Source organism: Oncorhynchus gorbuscha, unplaced genomic scaffold, assembly GCF_021184085.1.
Source record: "Oncorhynchus gorbuscha isolate QuinsamMale2020 ecotype Even-year unplaced genomic scaffold, OgorEven_v1.0 Un_scaffold_10150, whole genome shotgun sequence".
Lineage (NCBI taxonomy): Eukaryota > Metazoa > Chordata > Actinopteri > Salmoniformes > Salmonidae > Oncorhynchus > Oncorhynchus gorbuscha.
This window is the reverse complement of record NW_025752969.1, coordinates 1-11563: the sequence shown is the minus strand read 5'-3', so window position 1 is coordinate 11563 and position 11563 is coordinate 1. Positions and strand designations below refer to the sequence as shown.

At 44.9% G+C, this 11563-nt stretch overlaps 1 long non-coding RNA gene across 4 annotated transcripts; it reads left to right on the top strand.

Moving 5' to 3' along the window:
- The first annotated feature begins 48 nt into the window (after positions 1 to 48).
- On the top strand, positions 49 to 9031 carry LOC124030241. Of its 4 annotated transcripts, none has more exons than XR_006837938.1 (3): positions 49 to 61; positions 2628 to 2738; positions 8947 to 9031. It is a non-coding gene; the product is annotated as an uncharacterized LOC124030241 (long non-coding RNA). The 4 variants fall into 4 exon arrangements; XR_006837939.1 differs by lacking the exon at positions 49 to 61 and adding an exon at positions 139 to 153; XR_006837937.1 differs by lacking the exon at positions 49 to 61 and adding an exon at positions 176 to 193.
- Positions 9032 to 11563: the final 2532 nt, after the last annotated feature.

Genomic DNA, 11563 nt, shown 5'->3' with positions numbered 1-11563 from the left:
TATCCACTGCACAGATAGACAACAGGTTAGTTCTGATCCACTGCACGCAGACATGCAACAGGTTAGTTCTGATCCACTTAGTTCTGATCCACTGCACGCAGATAGACATGAGAGGTTAGTTCTGATCCACTGCACGCAATAGACATGCAACAGGTTAGTTCTGATCCACAGCATACAGATAGACATGCAACAGGTTAGTTCTGATCCACTGCACGCAGATAGACATGCAACAGGTTAGTTCTGATCCACAGCATACAGATAGACATGCAACAGGTTAGTTCTGATCCACTGCACGCAGATAGACATGCAACAGGTTAGTTCTGATCCACATCATACAGATAGACATGCAAAAGGTTAGTTCTGATCCACATCATACAGATAGACATGCAAAAGGTTAGTTCTGATCCACAGCGTACAGATAGACATGCAACAGGTTAGACAGATACTGTAGGACATGTCAAAAGTAGACCTAGACTTGACAAAAAACGAACTCTGTCATTAATCTCTTTTCTGTATATTCTACAACCATTTCCTCACATCTCAGATTTGGATCAGATGTTATCCTGTGTGGTTCTGTGTTGTAGCTGATGGAGAATGCTGTGTGGTTCTGTGTTGTAGCTGATGGAGAATGCTGTGTGGTTCTGTGTTGTAGCTGATGGAGAATGCTGTGTGGTTCTGTGTTGTAGCTGATGGAGAATGCTGTGTGGTTCTGTGTTGTAGCTGATGGAGAATGCTGTGTGTTTCTGTCTTGTAGCTGATGGAGAATGCTGTGTGGTTCTGTGTTGTAGCTGATGGAGAATGCTGTGTGGTTCTGTGTTGTAGCTGATGGAGAATGCTGGGTGGTTCTGTGTTGTAGCTGATGGAGAATGCTGTGTGTTTCTGTCTTGTAGCTGATGGAGAATGCTGTGTGTTTCTGTCTTGTTGTAGCTGACAGAGAATGCTGTGTGGTTCTGTCTTGTAACTGATGGAGAATGCTGTGTGTTTCTGTCTTGTTGTAGCTGATGGAGAATGCTGTGTGTTTCTGTCTTGTAGCTGAAGGAGAATACTGTGTGGTTCTGTGTTGCAGCTGATAGAGAATGCTGTGTGGTTCTGTGTTGTAGCTGATAGAGAATGTTGTGTGGTTCTGTGTTGTATCTGATAGAGAATGCAGTGTGGTTATGTCTTGTTGTAACTGATGGAAAATTCTGTGTTGTTGCTGGTAGAGAATGCTGTGTGTTTCTGTGTTGTATCTGACAGAGAATCCTGTGTGGTTCTGTCTTGTTGTAACTGATAGAGAATGCTGTGTGGTTCTGTATTGTAGCTGAAGGAGAATGCTGTGTGGTTCTGTGTTGTAGCTGATAGAGAATGCTGTGTGGTTCTGTGTTGTAGCTGACAGAGAATGCTGGGTGGTTCTGTGCTGTAGCTGATAGAGAATGCTGTGTGTTTCTGTCTTGTAGCTGAAGGAGAATACTGTGTGGTTCTGTGTTGTAGCTGATAGAGAATGCTGTGTGGTTCTGTGTTGTAGCTGATAGAGAATGCTGTGTGTTTCTGTGTTGTAGCTGACAGAGAATGCTGTGTGGTTCTGTGTTGTAGCTGATAGAGAATGCTGTGTGGTTCTGTGTTGTAGCTGACAGAGAATGCTGGGTGGTTCTGTGTTGTAGCTGATAGAGAATGCTGGGTGGTTCTGTGTTGTAGCTGATAGAGAATGCTGTGTGGTCCTGTGTTGTAGCTGATAGAGAATGCTGTGTGGTTCTGTGTTGTAGCTGACAAAGAATGCTGTGTGGTTCTGTGTTGTAGCTGATAGAGAATGCTGTGTGGTTCTGTGTTGTAGCTGATAGAGAATGCTGTGTGGTTCTGTGTTGTATCTGATAGAGAATGCTGTGTGGTTATGTCTTGTTGTAACTGATGGAGAATGCTGTGTGGTTCTGTGTTGTTGCTGGTAGAGAATGATGTGTGGTTCTGTGTTGAAGCTGACAGAGAATGCTGTGTGGTTCTGTGTTGTAGCTGATAGAGAATTCTGTGTGGTTCTGTGTTGTAGCTGATAGAATAGTGTGTGGTTCTGTGTTGTAGCTGATAGAGAATGCTGTGTGGTTCTGTGTTGTAACTGATGGAGAATGCTGTGTGTTTCTGTGTTGTAGCTGATGGAGAATGCTGCGTGGTTCTGTGTTGTAGCTGATAGAGAATGCCGTGTGGTTCTGTGTTGTCGCTGATAGAGAATGCTGTGTGGTTCTGTGTTGTAGCTGATGGAGAATGCTGTGTGTTTCTGTGTTGTAGCTGATAGAGAATGCTGTGTGTTTCTGTGTTGTAGCTGATGGAGAATGCTCTGTGTTTATGTGTTGTAGCTGATGGAGAATGCTGTGTGTTTCTGTGTTGTAGCTGATAGAGAATGCTGTGTGGTTCTGTGTTGTAGCTGATAGAGAATGCTGTGTGGTTCTGTGTTGTAGCTGATAGAGAATGCAGTGTGGTTCTGTGTTGTAGCTGATAGAGAATGCCGTGTGGTTCTGTGTTGTAGCTGATAGAGAATGCCGTGTGGTTCTGTGTTGTAGCTGATAGAGAATGCTGTGTGGTTCTGTGTTGTAGCTGATAGAGAATGCTGTGTGGTTCTGTGTTGTCGCTGATAGAGAATGCTGTGTGGTTCTGTGTTGTAGCTGATGGAGAATGCCGTGTACACCTTTAAATTGCTCCTCCAGAGCTCACTGAAAGACAACACTTCCAAACTCACCTCAGCCATGGAGAAAGCAAAGCTCAGAGTCCTCAAGGTGAGATAACAGACAGAGCTTCATACCTCCTGACTTCTGTCTGTAGCTCCATATCTACTGCCTTCTGACTGTAGCTCCATACCTCCTGCCTTCTGTCTGTAGCTTCGTACCTACTGCCTTCTGACTGTAGCTTCATACCTCCTGCCTTCTGACTGTAGATGTAGACCTGCCTTCTGATTGTAGCTCCATACCTCCTGCCTTCTGTCTGTAGCTTCACACCTCCTGCCTTCTGACTGTAGATTCACACCTCCTGCCTTCTGACTGTAGATTCACACCTCCTGCCTTCTGACTGTAGCTTCATACCTCCTGCCTTCTGACTGTAGCTCCGTACCTCCTGCCTTCTGACTGTAGCTCCGTACCTCCTGCCTTCTGACTGTAGCTCCGTACCTCCTGCCTTCTGACTGTAGCTCCGTACCTCCTGCCTTCTGACTGTAGCTCCGTACCTCCTGCCTTCTGACTGTAGCTCCGTACCTCCTGCCTTCTGACTGTAGCTCCGTACCTCCTGCCTTCTGACTGTAGCTCCGTACCTCCTGCCTTCTGACTGTAGCTCCGTACCTCCTGCCTTCTGACTGTAGCTTCGTACCTCCTGCCTTCTGACTGTAGCTCCGTACCTCCTGCCTTCTGACTGTAGATTCACACCTCCTGCCTTCTGACTGTAGATTCACACCTCCTGCCTTCTGACTGTAGATTTACACCTCCTGGCCTCTGACTGTAGCTCCATATCTCCTGCCTTCTGACTGTAGATTCACACCTCCTGCCTTCTGACTGTAGATTCACACCTCCTACCTTCTGACTGTAGATTCATACCTCCTGCCTTCTGTCTGTAGCTTCATACCTCCTGCCTTCTGACTGTAGCTTCATACCTCCTGCCTTCTGACTGTAGCTTCATATCTCCTGCCTTCTGACTGTAGATTCACACCTCCTGCCTTCTGACTGTAGATTCACACCTCCTGCCTTCTGACTGTAGATTCACACCTCCTGCCTTCTGTCTGTAGCTTCATACCTCCTGCCTTCTGACTGTAGCTTCATACCTCCTGCCTTCTGACTGTAGCTTCATACCTCCTGCCTTCTGTCTGTAGCTCCATATCTCCTGCCTTCTGACTGTAGATTCACACCTCCTGCCTTCTGACTGTAGATTCACACCTCCTGCCTTCTGACTGTAGATTCACACCTCCTGCCTTCTGACTGTAGCTCCATACCTCCTGCCTTCTGACTGTAGATTCACACCTCCTGCCTTCTGTCTGTAGCTCCATATCTCCTGCCTTCTGACTGTAGATTCACACCTCCTGCCTTCTGTCTGTAGCTTCATACCTCCTGCCTTCTGACTGTAGCTTCATACCTCCTGCCTTCTGTCTGTAGCTCCATATCTCCTGCCTTCTGTCTGTAGCTCCATACCTCTTGCCTTCTGATTGTACGATGCAACACTCCCCTACCTGCTGTAGCTCCATACCTCCTGCCTTCTGACTGTAGCTTTATACCTCCTGCCTTCTGACTGTAGCTTCATACCTCCTGCCTTCTGTCTGTAGCTCCATATCTCCTGCCTTCTGACTGTAGATTCACACCTCCTGCCTTCTGACTGTAGCTTCGTACCTCCTGCCTTCTGACTGTAGCTCCGTACCTCCTGCCTTCTGACTGTAGCTCCGTACCTCCTGCCTTCTGACTGTAGCTCCGTACCTCCTGCCTTCTGACTGTAGCTCCGTACCTCCTGCCTTCTGACTGTAGCTCCGTACCTCCTGCCTTCTGACTGTAGCTCCGTACCTCCTGCCTTCTGACTGTAGCTCCGTACCTCCTGCCTTCTGACTGTAGCTCCGTACCTCCTGCCTTCTGACTGTAGCTTCGTACCTCCTGCCTTCTGACTGTAGCTTCATACCTCCTGCCTTCTGACTGTAGCTTCGTACCTCCTGCCTTCTGACTGTAGCTTCGTACCTCCTGCCTTCTGACTGTAGCTCCGTACCTCCTGCCTTCTGACTGTAGCTCCGTACCTCCTGCCTTCTGACTGTAGCTCCGTACCTCCTGCCTTCTGACTGTAGCTCCGTACCTCCTGCCTTCTGACTGTAGCTCCGTACCTCCTGCCTTCTGACTGTAGCTCCGTACCTCCTGCCTTCTGACTGTAGCTCCGTACCTCCTGCCTTCTGACTGTAGCTTCATTCGTACCTCCTGCCTTCTGACTGTAGCTTCGTACCTCCTGCCTTCTGACTGTAGCTTCGTACCTCCTGCCTTCTGACTGTAGCTTCGTACCTCCTGCCTTCTGACTGTAGCTTCGTACCTCCTGCCTTCTGACTGTAGCTCCGTACCTCCTGCCTTCTGACTGTAGCTCTGCCTCCTGCCTTCTGACTGTAGCTCCGTACCTCCTGCCTTCTGACTGTAGCTCCGTACCTCCTGCCTTCTGACTGTAGCTCCGTACCTCCTGCCTTCTGACTGTAGCTCCGTACCTCCTGCCTTCTGACTGTAGCTCCGTACCTCCTGCCTTCTGACTGTAGCTTCGTACCTCCTGCCTTCTGACTGTAGCTTCGTACCTCCTGCCTTCTGACTGTAGATTCACACCTCCTGCCTTCTGACTGTAGATTCATACCTCCTGCCTTCTGACTGTAGATTCACACCTCCTGCCTTCTGACTGTAGATTCACACCTCCTGCCTTCTGATTGTACGATGCAACACCCCCCTACCTGCTGTAGTACTTTCAGTGAATTCATAGTTGACTAGGAGAAACTCAGCCTTGGTTATTCTGTCTCTGTGTGTGGTTGTCTTGTTGTGTGGTTGTCTTGTTGTGTGGTTGTCTTGTGTGGTTGTCTTGTGTGGTTGTCTTGCTGTGTGGTTGTCTTGTTGTGTGGTTGTCTTGTTGTGTGGTTGTCTTGTTGTGTGGTTGTCTTGTTGTGGTTGTCTTGTTGTGGTTGTCTTGTGTGGTTGTCTTGTTGTGGTTGTCTTGTGTGGTTGTCTAGTTGTGGTTGTCTTGTTGTCTTGTTGTGTGGTTGTCTTGTTGTCTTGTTGTGTGGTTGTCTTGTTGTGGTTGTCTTGTTGTGGTTGTCTTGTTGTATGGTTGTCTTGTTCTCTTGTTGTGTGGTTGTCTTGTTGTGTGGTTGTCTTGTTGTGGTTGTCTTGTTGTGTGGTTGTCTTGTTGTGTGGTTGTCTTGTTGTGTGGTTGTCTTGTTGTGTGGTTGTCTTGTTGTGTGGTTGTCTTGTTGTTGTCTTGTTGTTGTCTTGTTGTGTGGTTGTTGTCTTGTTGTCTTGTTGTGTGGTTGTCTTGTTGTCTTGTTGTGTGGTTGTCTTGTTGTCTTGTGTGGTTGTCTTGTTGTGTGGTTGTCTTGTTGTGGTTGTCTTGTTGTCTTGTTGTGTGGTTGTCTTGTTGTGTGGTTGTCTTGTTGTCTTGTGTGGTTGTCTTGTTGTGTGGTTGTCTTGTTGTCTTGTGTGGTTGTCTTGTTGTGTGGTTGTCTTGTGTGGTTGTCTTGTTGTGTGGTTGTCTTGTTGTGTGGTTGTCTTGTTGTGTGGTTGTCTTGTTGTGTGGTTGTCTTGTTGTGTGGTTGTCTTGTTGTGTGGTTGTCTTGTTGTGTGGTTGTCTTGTTGTGGTTGTCTTGTGTGGTTGTCTTGTTGTGGTTGTCTTGTGTGGTTGTCTAGTTGTGGTTGTCTTGTTGTGTGGTTGTCTTGTTGTCTTGTTGTGTGGTTGTCTTGTTGTGGTTGTCTTGTTGTGGTTGTCTTGTTGTGTGGTTGTCTTGTTGTCTTGTTGTGTGGTTGTCTTGTTCTCTTGTTGTGTGGTTGTCTTGTTGTGGTTGTCTTGTTGTGTGGTTGTCTTGTTGTGTGGTTGTCTTGTTGTGTTGTGTGGTTGTCTTGTTGTCTTGTGTGGTTGTCTTGTTGTGTGGTTGTCTTGTTGTGTGGTTGTCTTGTTGTGGTTGTCTTGTTGTTGTGTGGTTGTCTTGTTGTGTGGTTGTCTTGTCTTGTTGTGTGGTTTCTTGTGTGGTTGTCTTGTTGTGTGGTTGTCTTGTTGTGGTTGTTTTGTTGTGGTTGTTTTGTTGTCTTGTTGTGTGGTTGTCTTGTTGTGTGGTTGTCTTGTTGTCTTGTGTGGTTGTCTTGTTGTCTTGTGTGGTTGTCTTGTTGTCTTGTGTGGTTGTCTTGTTGTCTTGTGTGGTTGTCTTGTTGTCTTGTGTGGTTGTCTTGTTGTCTTGTGTGGTTGTCTTGTTGTCTTGTCTTGTTGTCTTGTGTGGTTGTCTTGCTGTGTGGTTGTCTTGTTGTCTTGTTGTGTGGTTGTGTTGTTGTGTGGTTGTCTTGTTGTGTTGTTGTCTTGTTGTGTGGTTGTCTTGTTGTGTGGTTGTCTTGTTGTGTTGTTGTGTGGTTGTCTTGTTGTGTGGTTGTCTTGTTGTGTGGTTGTCTTGTTGTGTGGTTGTCTTGTTGTGTGGTTGTCTTGTTGTGGTTGTCTTGTTGTCTTGTTGTGTGGTTGTCTTGTTGTGGTTGTCTTGTTGTCTTGTTGTGTGGTTGTCTTGTTGTGTGGTTGTCTTGTTGTGTGGTTGTGTTGTTGTGTGGTTGTCTTGTTGTGTTGTTGTCTTGTTGTGTGGTTGTCTTGTTGTGGTTGTCTTGTTGTCTTGTTGTGTGGTTGTCTTGTTGTGTGGTTGTCTTGTTGTGTGGTTGTCTTGTTGTGTGGTTGTCTTGTTGTGTGGTTGTCTTGTTGTCTTGTTGTGTGGTTGTCTTGTTGTGTTGTTGTGTGGTTGTCTTGTTGTGTGGTTGTCTTGTTGTGTGGTTGTCTTGTTGTGTGGTTGTCTTGTTGTGTGGTTGTCTTGTTGTGTGGTTGTGTTGTTGTGTGGTTGTCTTGTTGTGTTGTTGTCTTGTTGTGTGGTTGTCTTGTTGTGGTTGTCTTGTTGTCTTGTTGTGTGGTTGTCTTGTTGTGTGGTTGTCTTGTTGTGTTGTTGTGTGGTTGTCTTGTTGTGTGGTTGTCTTGTTGTGTGGTTGTCTTGTTGTGTGGTTGTCTTGTTGTGTGGTTGTCTTGTTGTGGTTGTCTTGTTGTCTTGTTGTGTGGTTGTCTTGTTGTGGTTGTCTTGTTGTCTTGTTGTGTGGTTGTCTTGTTGTGTGGTTGTCTTGTTGTCTTGTTGTGTGGTTGTCTTGTGGTGTGGTTGTCTTGTGGTGTGGTTGTCTTGTTGTGGTTGTCTTGTTGTGTGGTTGTCTTGTTGTGGTTGTCTTGTTGTGTGGTTGTCTTGTTGTCTTGTTGTGTGGTTGTCTTGTTGTCTTGTGTGGTTGTCTTGTTGTGTGGTTGTCTTGTTGTGGTTGTCTTGTTGTCTTGTTGTGTGGTTGTCTTGTTGTGGTTGTCTTGTTGTCTTGTTGTGTGGTTGTCTTGTTGTCTTGTTGTGTGGTTGTCTTGTTGTCTTGTTGTGTGGTTGTCTTGTTGTGTGGTTGTCTTGTTGTGTGGTTGTCTTGTTGTGTGGTTGTCTTGTTGTGGTTGTCTTGTTGTCTTGTTGTGTGGTTGTCTTGTTGTGGTTGTGTGGTTGTCTTGTTGTGGTTGTCTTGTTGTCTTGTTGTGGTTGTGTGGTTGTCTTGTTGTGTGGTTGTCTTGTTGTGGTTGTGTGGTTGTCTTGTTGTGGTTGTCTTGTTGTCTTGTTGTGTGGTTGTCTTGTTGTGTGGTTGTCTTGTTGTGTGGTTGTCTTGTTGTGGTTGTCTTGTTGTCTTGTTGTGTGGTTGTCTTGTTGTGGTTGTGTGGTTGTCTTGTTGTGTGGTTGTCTTGTTGTGGTTGTCTTGTTGTCTTGTTGTGTGGTTGTCTTGTTGTGTGGTTGTTGTGTTGTGTGGTTGTCTTGTTGTGTGGTTGTCTTGTTGTGTGGTTGTCTTGTTGTGTTGTGTGGTTGTCTTGTTGTGTTGTGTGGTTGTCTTGTTGTGTGGTTGTCTTGTTGTGTGGTTGTCTTGTTGTGTGGTTGTCTTGTTGTGGTTGTCTTGTTGTGTGGTTGTGGTTGTCTTGTGTGGTTGTCTTGTTGTGTGGTTGTCTTGTTGTCTTGTTGTGGTTGTCTTGTTGTGTGGTTGTCTTGTGTGGTTGTCTTGTTGTGTGGTTGTCTTGTGTGGTTGTCTTGTTGTGATTAATTGGTTGGTTGGTTAGATTTATGGATTGATTGGTTCATTGATTAGTTGATGGATTGATTGATTGTTTTATTGATTGATTGATGCATCTTTCCTTTAGCAATATGTCTATAACAGGGTGTAGAGTCTCGTAATATTCTTGTTCTGTGGTTGTTCCCTGCAGCAATATGACCATGACAGTAGCACGGTGAGGAAGAGGATCTTTCAGAAGGCTCTGGTTGACATCGCACTTCCTGCTATCAGGAGGAAGCTGGCTCCGGCACACAAACCGGTATGTACGCTGGTAACATTTTGTCTCTTTATATCAGTCATTATATGCTAGATATATCCCAGGGCTGATGGTCTCAGTCCATCCACATCTCACCCTATCAAATTAAAGTAACGTTGGAGCAGGTACTGTTAGTTCATTAGAATATAAACCGTGAAACCAACACTTTACAGGACCTGCAGAAGTTGGACCAGTACATCTTTGCTGATTACACCAACTTCATCAAAGTGGAAAACATTTATGAAGATATTCTACTGAACATTCTGACCATTGAGGTGGACAAAGGTGAGTTTACCTGCTTCTGTCTGTCATCCAGGGACCAGGATTCTCTTTATATATACAGCCATGTGTTTTTCCATCATTGTTAGCCTGCCACACACACACAATACGATGCATTTATTAAACATAAGAATGAGTGTGAGTTTTTATCACAACCCGGCTCGTGAGAAGTGACAAAGAGCTCTTATAGGACCAGGGCACAAATAATAATAATCAATCATTTTGCTCTTTATTTAACCATCTTACATATCAAACCTTAATTGTTCATCTAAAATGGTGAATAACTCACCACAGGTTAATGAGAAGGGTGTGAATAACTCACCACAGGTTAATGAGAAGGGTGTGAATAACTCACCACAGGTTAATGAGAAGGGTGTGAATAACTCACCACAGGTTAATGAGAAGGGTGTGAATAACTCACCACAGGTTAATGAGAAGGGTGTGAATAACTCACCACAGGTTAATGAGAAAGGTGTGCCTGAAAGGATGCACATAACTCTACAATGTTGGGTTGTATTGGAGAGAGTCTCAGTCTTAAATCATTTTTCCACACACAGTCTGTGCCTGTATTTAGTTTCCATGCTAGTGAGGGCCGAGAATCCACTCTCACATAGGTACGTGGTTGCAATTTGTTTCCACGCTCCAAATTCAGTGAGAAGAGCACATATCATGGTGATTTGATTAGGCCTATTCATTGCCTGTCATGAAGAATAAGACCAGTTACGACCATCGCTGATCACTCATAAAAAGGAGAGGAAATCTTCATTTAATTACTCCTCCTATAAGCTCCCCTGAAATATTGCAAGGCTCTCAAGAAAATAGCAATTCATCCAAAACTGGGGGTTAACAGCTAATGGTGAAGAATCAAAAATGATCCTCATTATGTGCCCCTGCACAAAGGGATTAATTAAGGGTTATTAATCTGGGATAATCTTGATTAACATGTGGATGATAGCAGATATTTTTGTTCATCCTGTCGACAACATGAAAGGCCAAACAAAGGTCAAGTGTCACAATCACATTCAGGGCATGAAAGGGATAACGAATACAGTGTCATACGTTTCGGGAAAGTACCTGCGTAATTGTGCACCCAACTCACTCAGGTGCTTCGCATTTGACATTGTCCGTTAGCTTGAGTTCAATGATGGAAAGACCTGTGTGTTGTCCTTGTTAATGCAGACAGAGAAGAGTTCCAACTTCTCAATCATAGCCTCAATTTTGTCCCACACATTGAATATAGTTGCGGAGAGTCCCTGTAATCCTAGATTCAGATCATTCAGGCGAGACAAAACATCACCCAGACAGGCCAGTCGTGTGAGAAACTCGTCATCAATAATTGTTTCAAAGCATCTCCTGCCATGTCCCTGATGCATCATAAAACAGTGTTGTTTGATGAAGACATTGTCTGTATAGTTTTTTGAGCCTTTTCCTCCAGCATTGTCCCAGCCATATCCGCGGCAGCAGGAAGAATGAAGTCCTCCACAATAGTATGGGGCTTGCCTGTCCTTGCCACTCGGTAGCTCACCATATAGTAGCTCACCATATAGTAGCTCACCATATAGTAGCTCACCATATAGTAGCTCACCATATAGTAGCTCACCATATAAGATGTGTCACTGCCTAATCTTAGTTATCTTAGTTTTCTTTATTATTTTGGTTAGGTCAAGGTGTGACGGTGGTTTGTTTAGTTTTTGTATGTCTAGGGGTTTATATGTCTATGGTTGCCTAGAGTGGTTCTCAATCAGAGGCAGCTGTTTATCGTGCGTACCCCTGGGGGTACCCCAGTTGGGGACTACCTGGGGGTACCCCAGTTTGGGACTACCTGGGGGTACCCCAGTTGGGGAATACCTGTACCATTTATCAACCCAATCCATTCTACTAAAGTATAGGAGACAACTACTTATCAACCCAATCCATTCTACTAAAGTATAGGAGACAACTACTTATCAACCCAATCCATTCTACTAAAGTATAGGAGACAACTACTTATCAACCCAATCCATTCTACTAAAGTATAGGAGACAACTACTTATCAACCCAATCCATTCTACTAAAGTATAGGAGACAACTACTTATCAACCCAATCCATTCTACTAAAGTATAGGAGACAACTACTTATCAACCCTTTGCATATAAAAATGAACACATTTCACTGTGTTCCCTTTTTGTCTCCCATGTTCTAAAATAAGTTACCAAAAATCCATCCCTTTTCTTTTCTACTGGCAGTAATAGA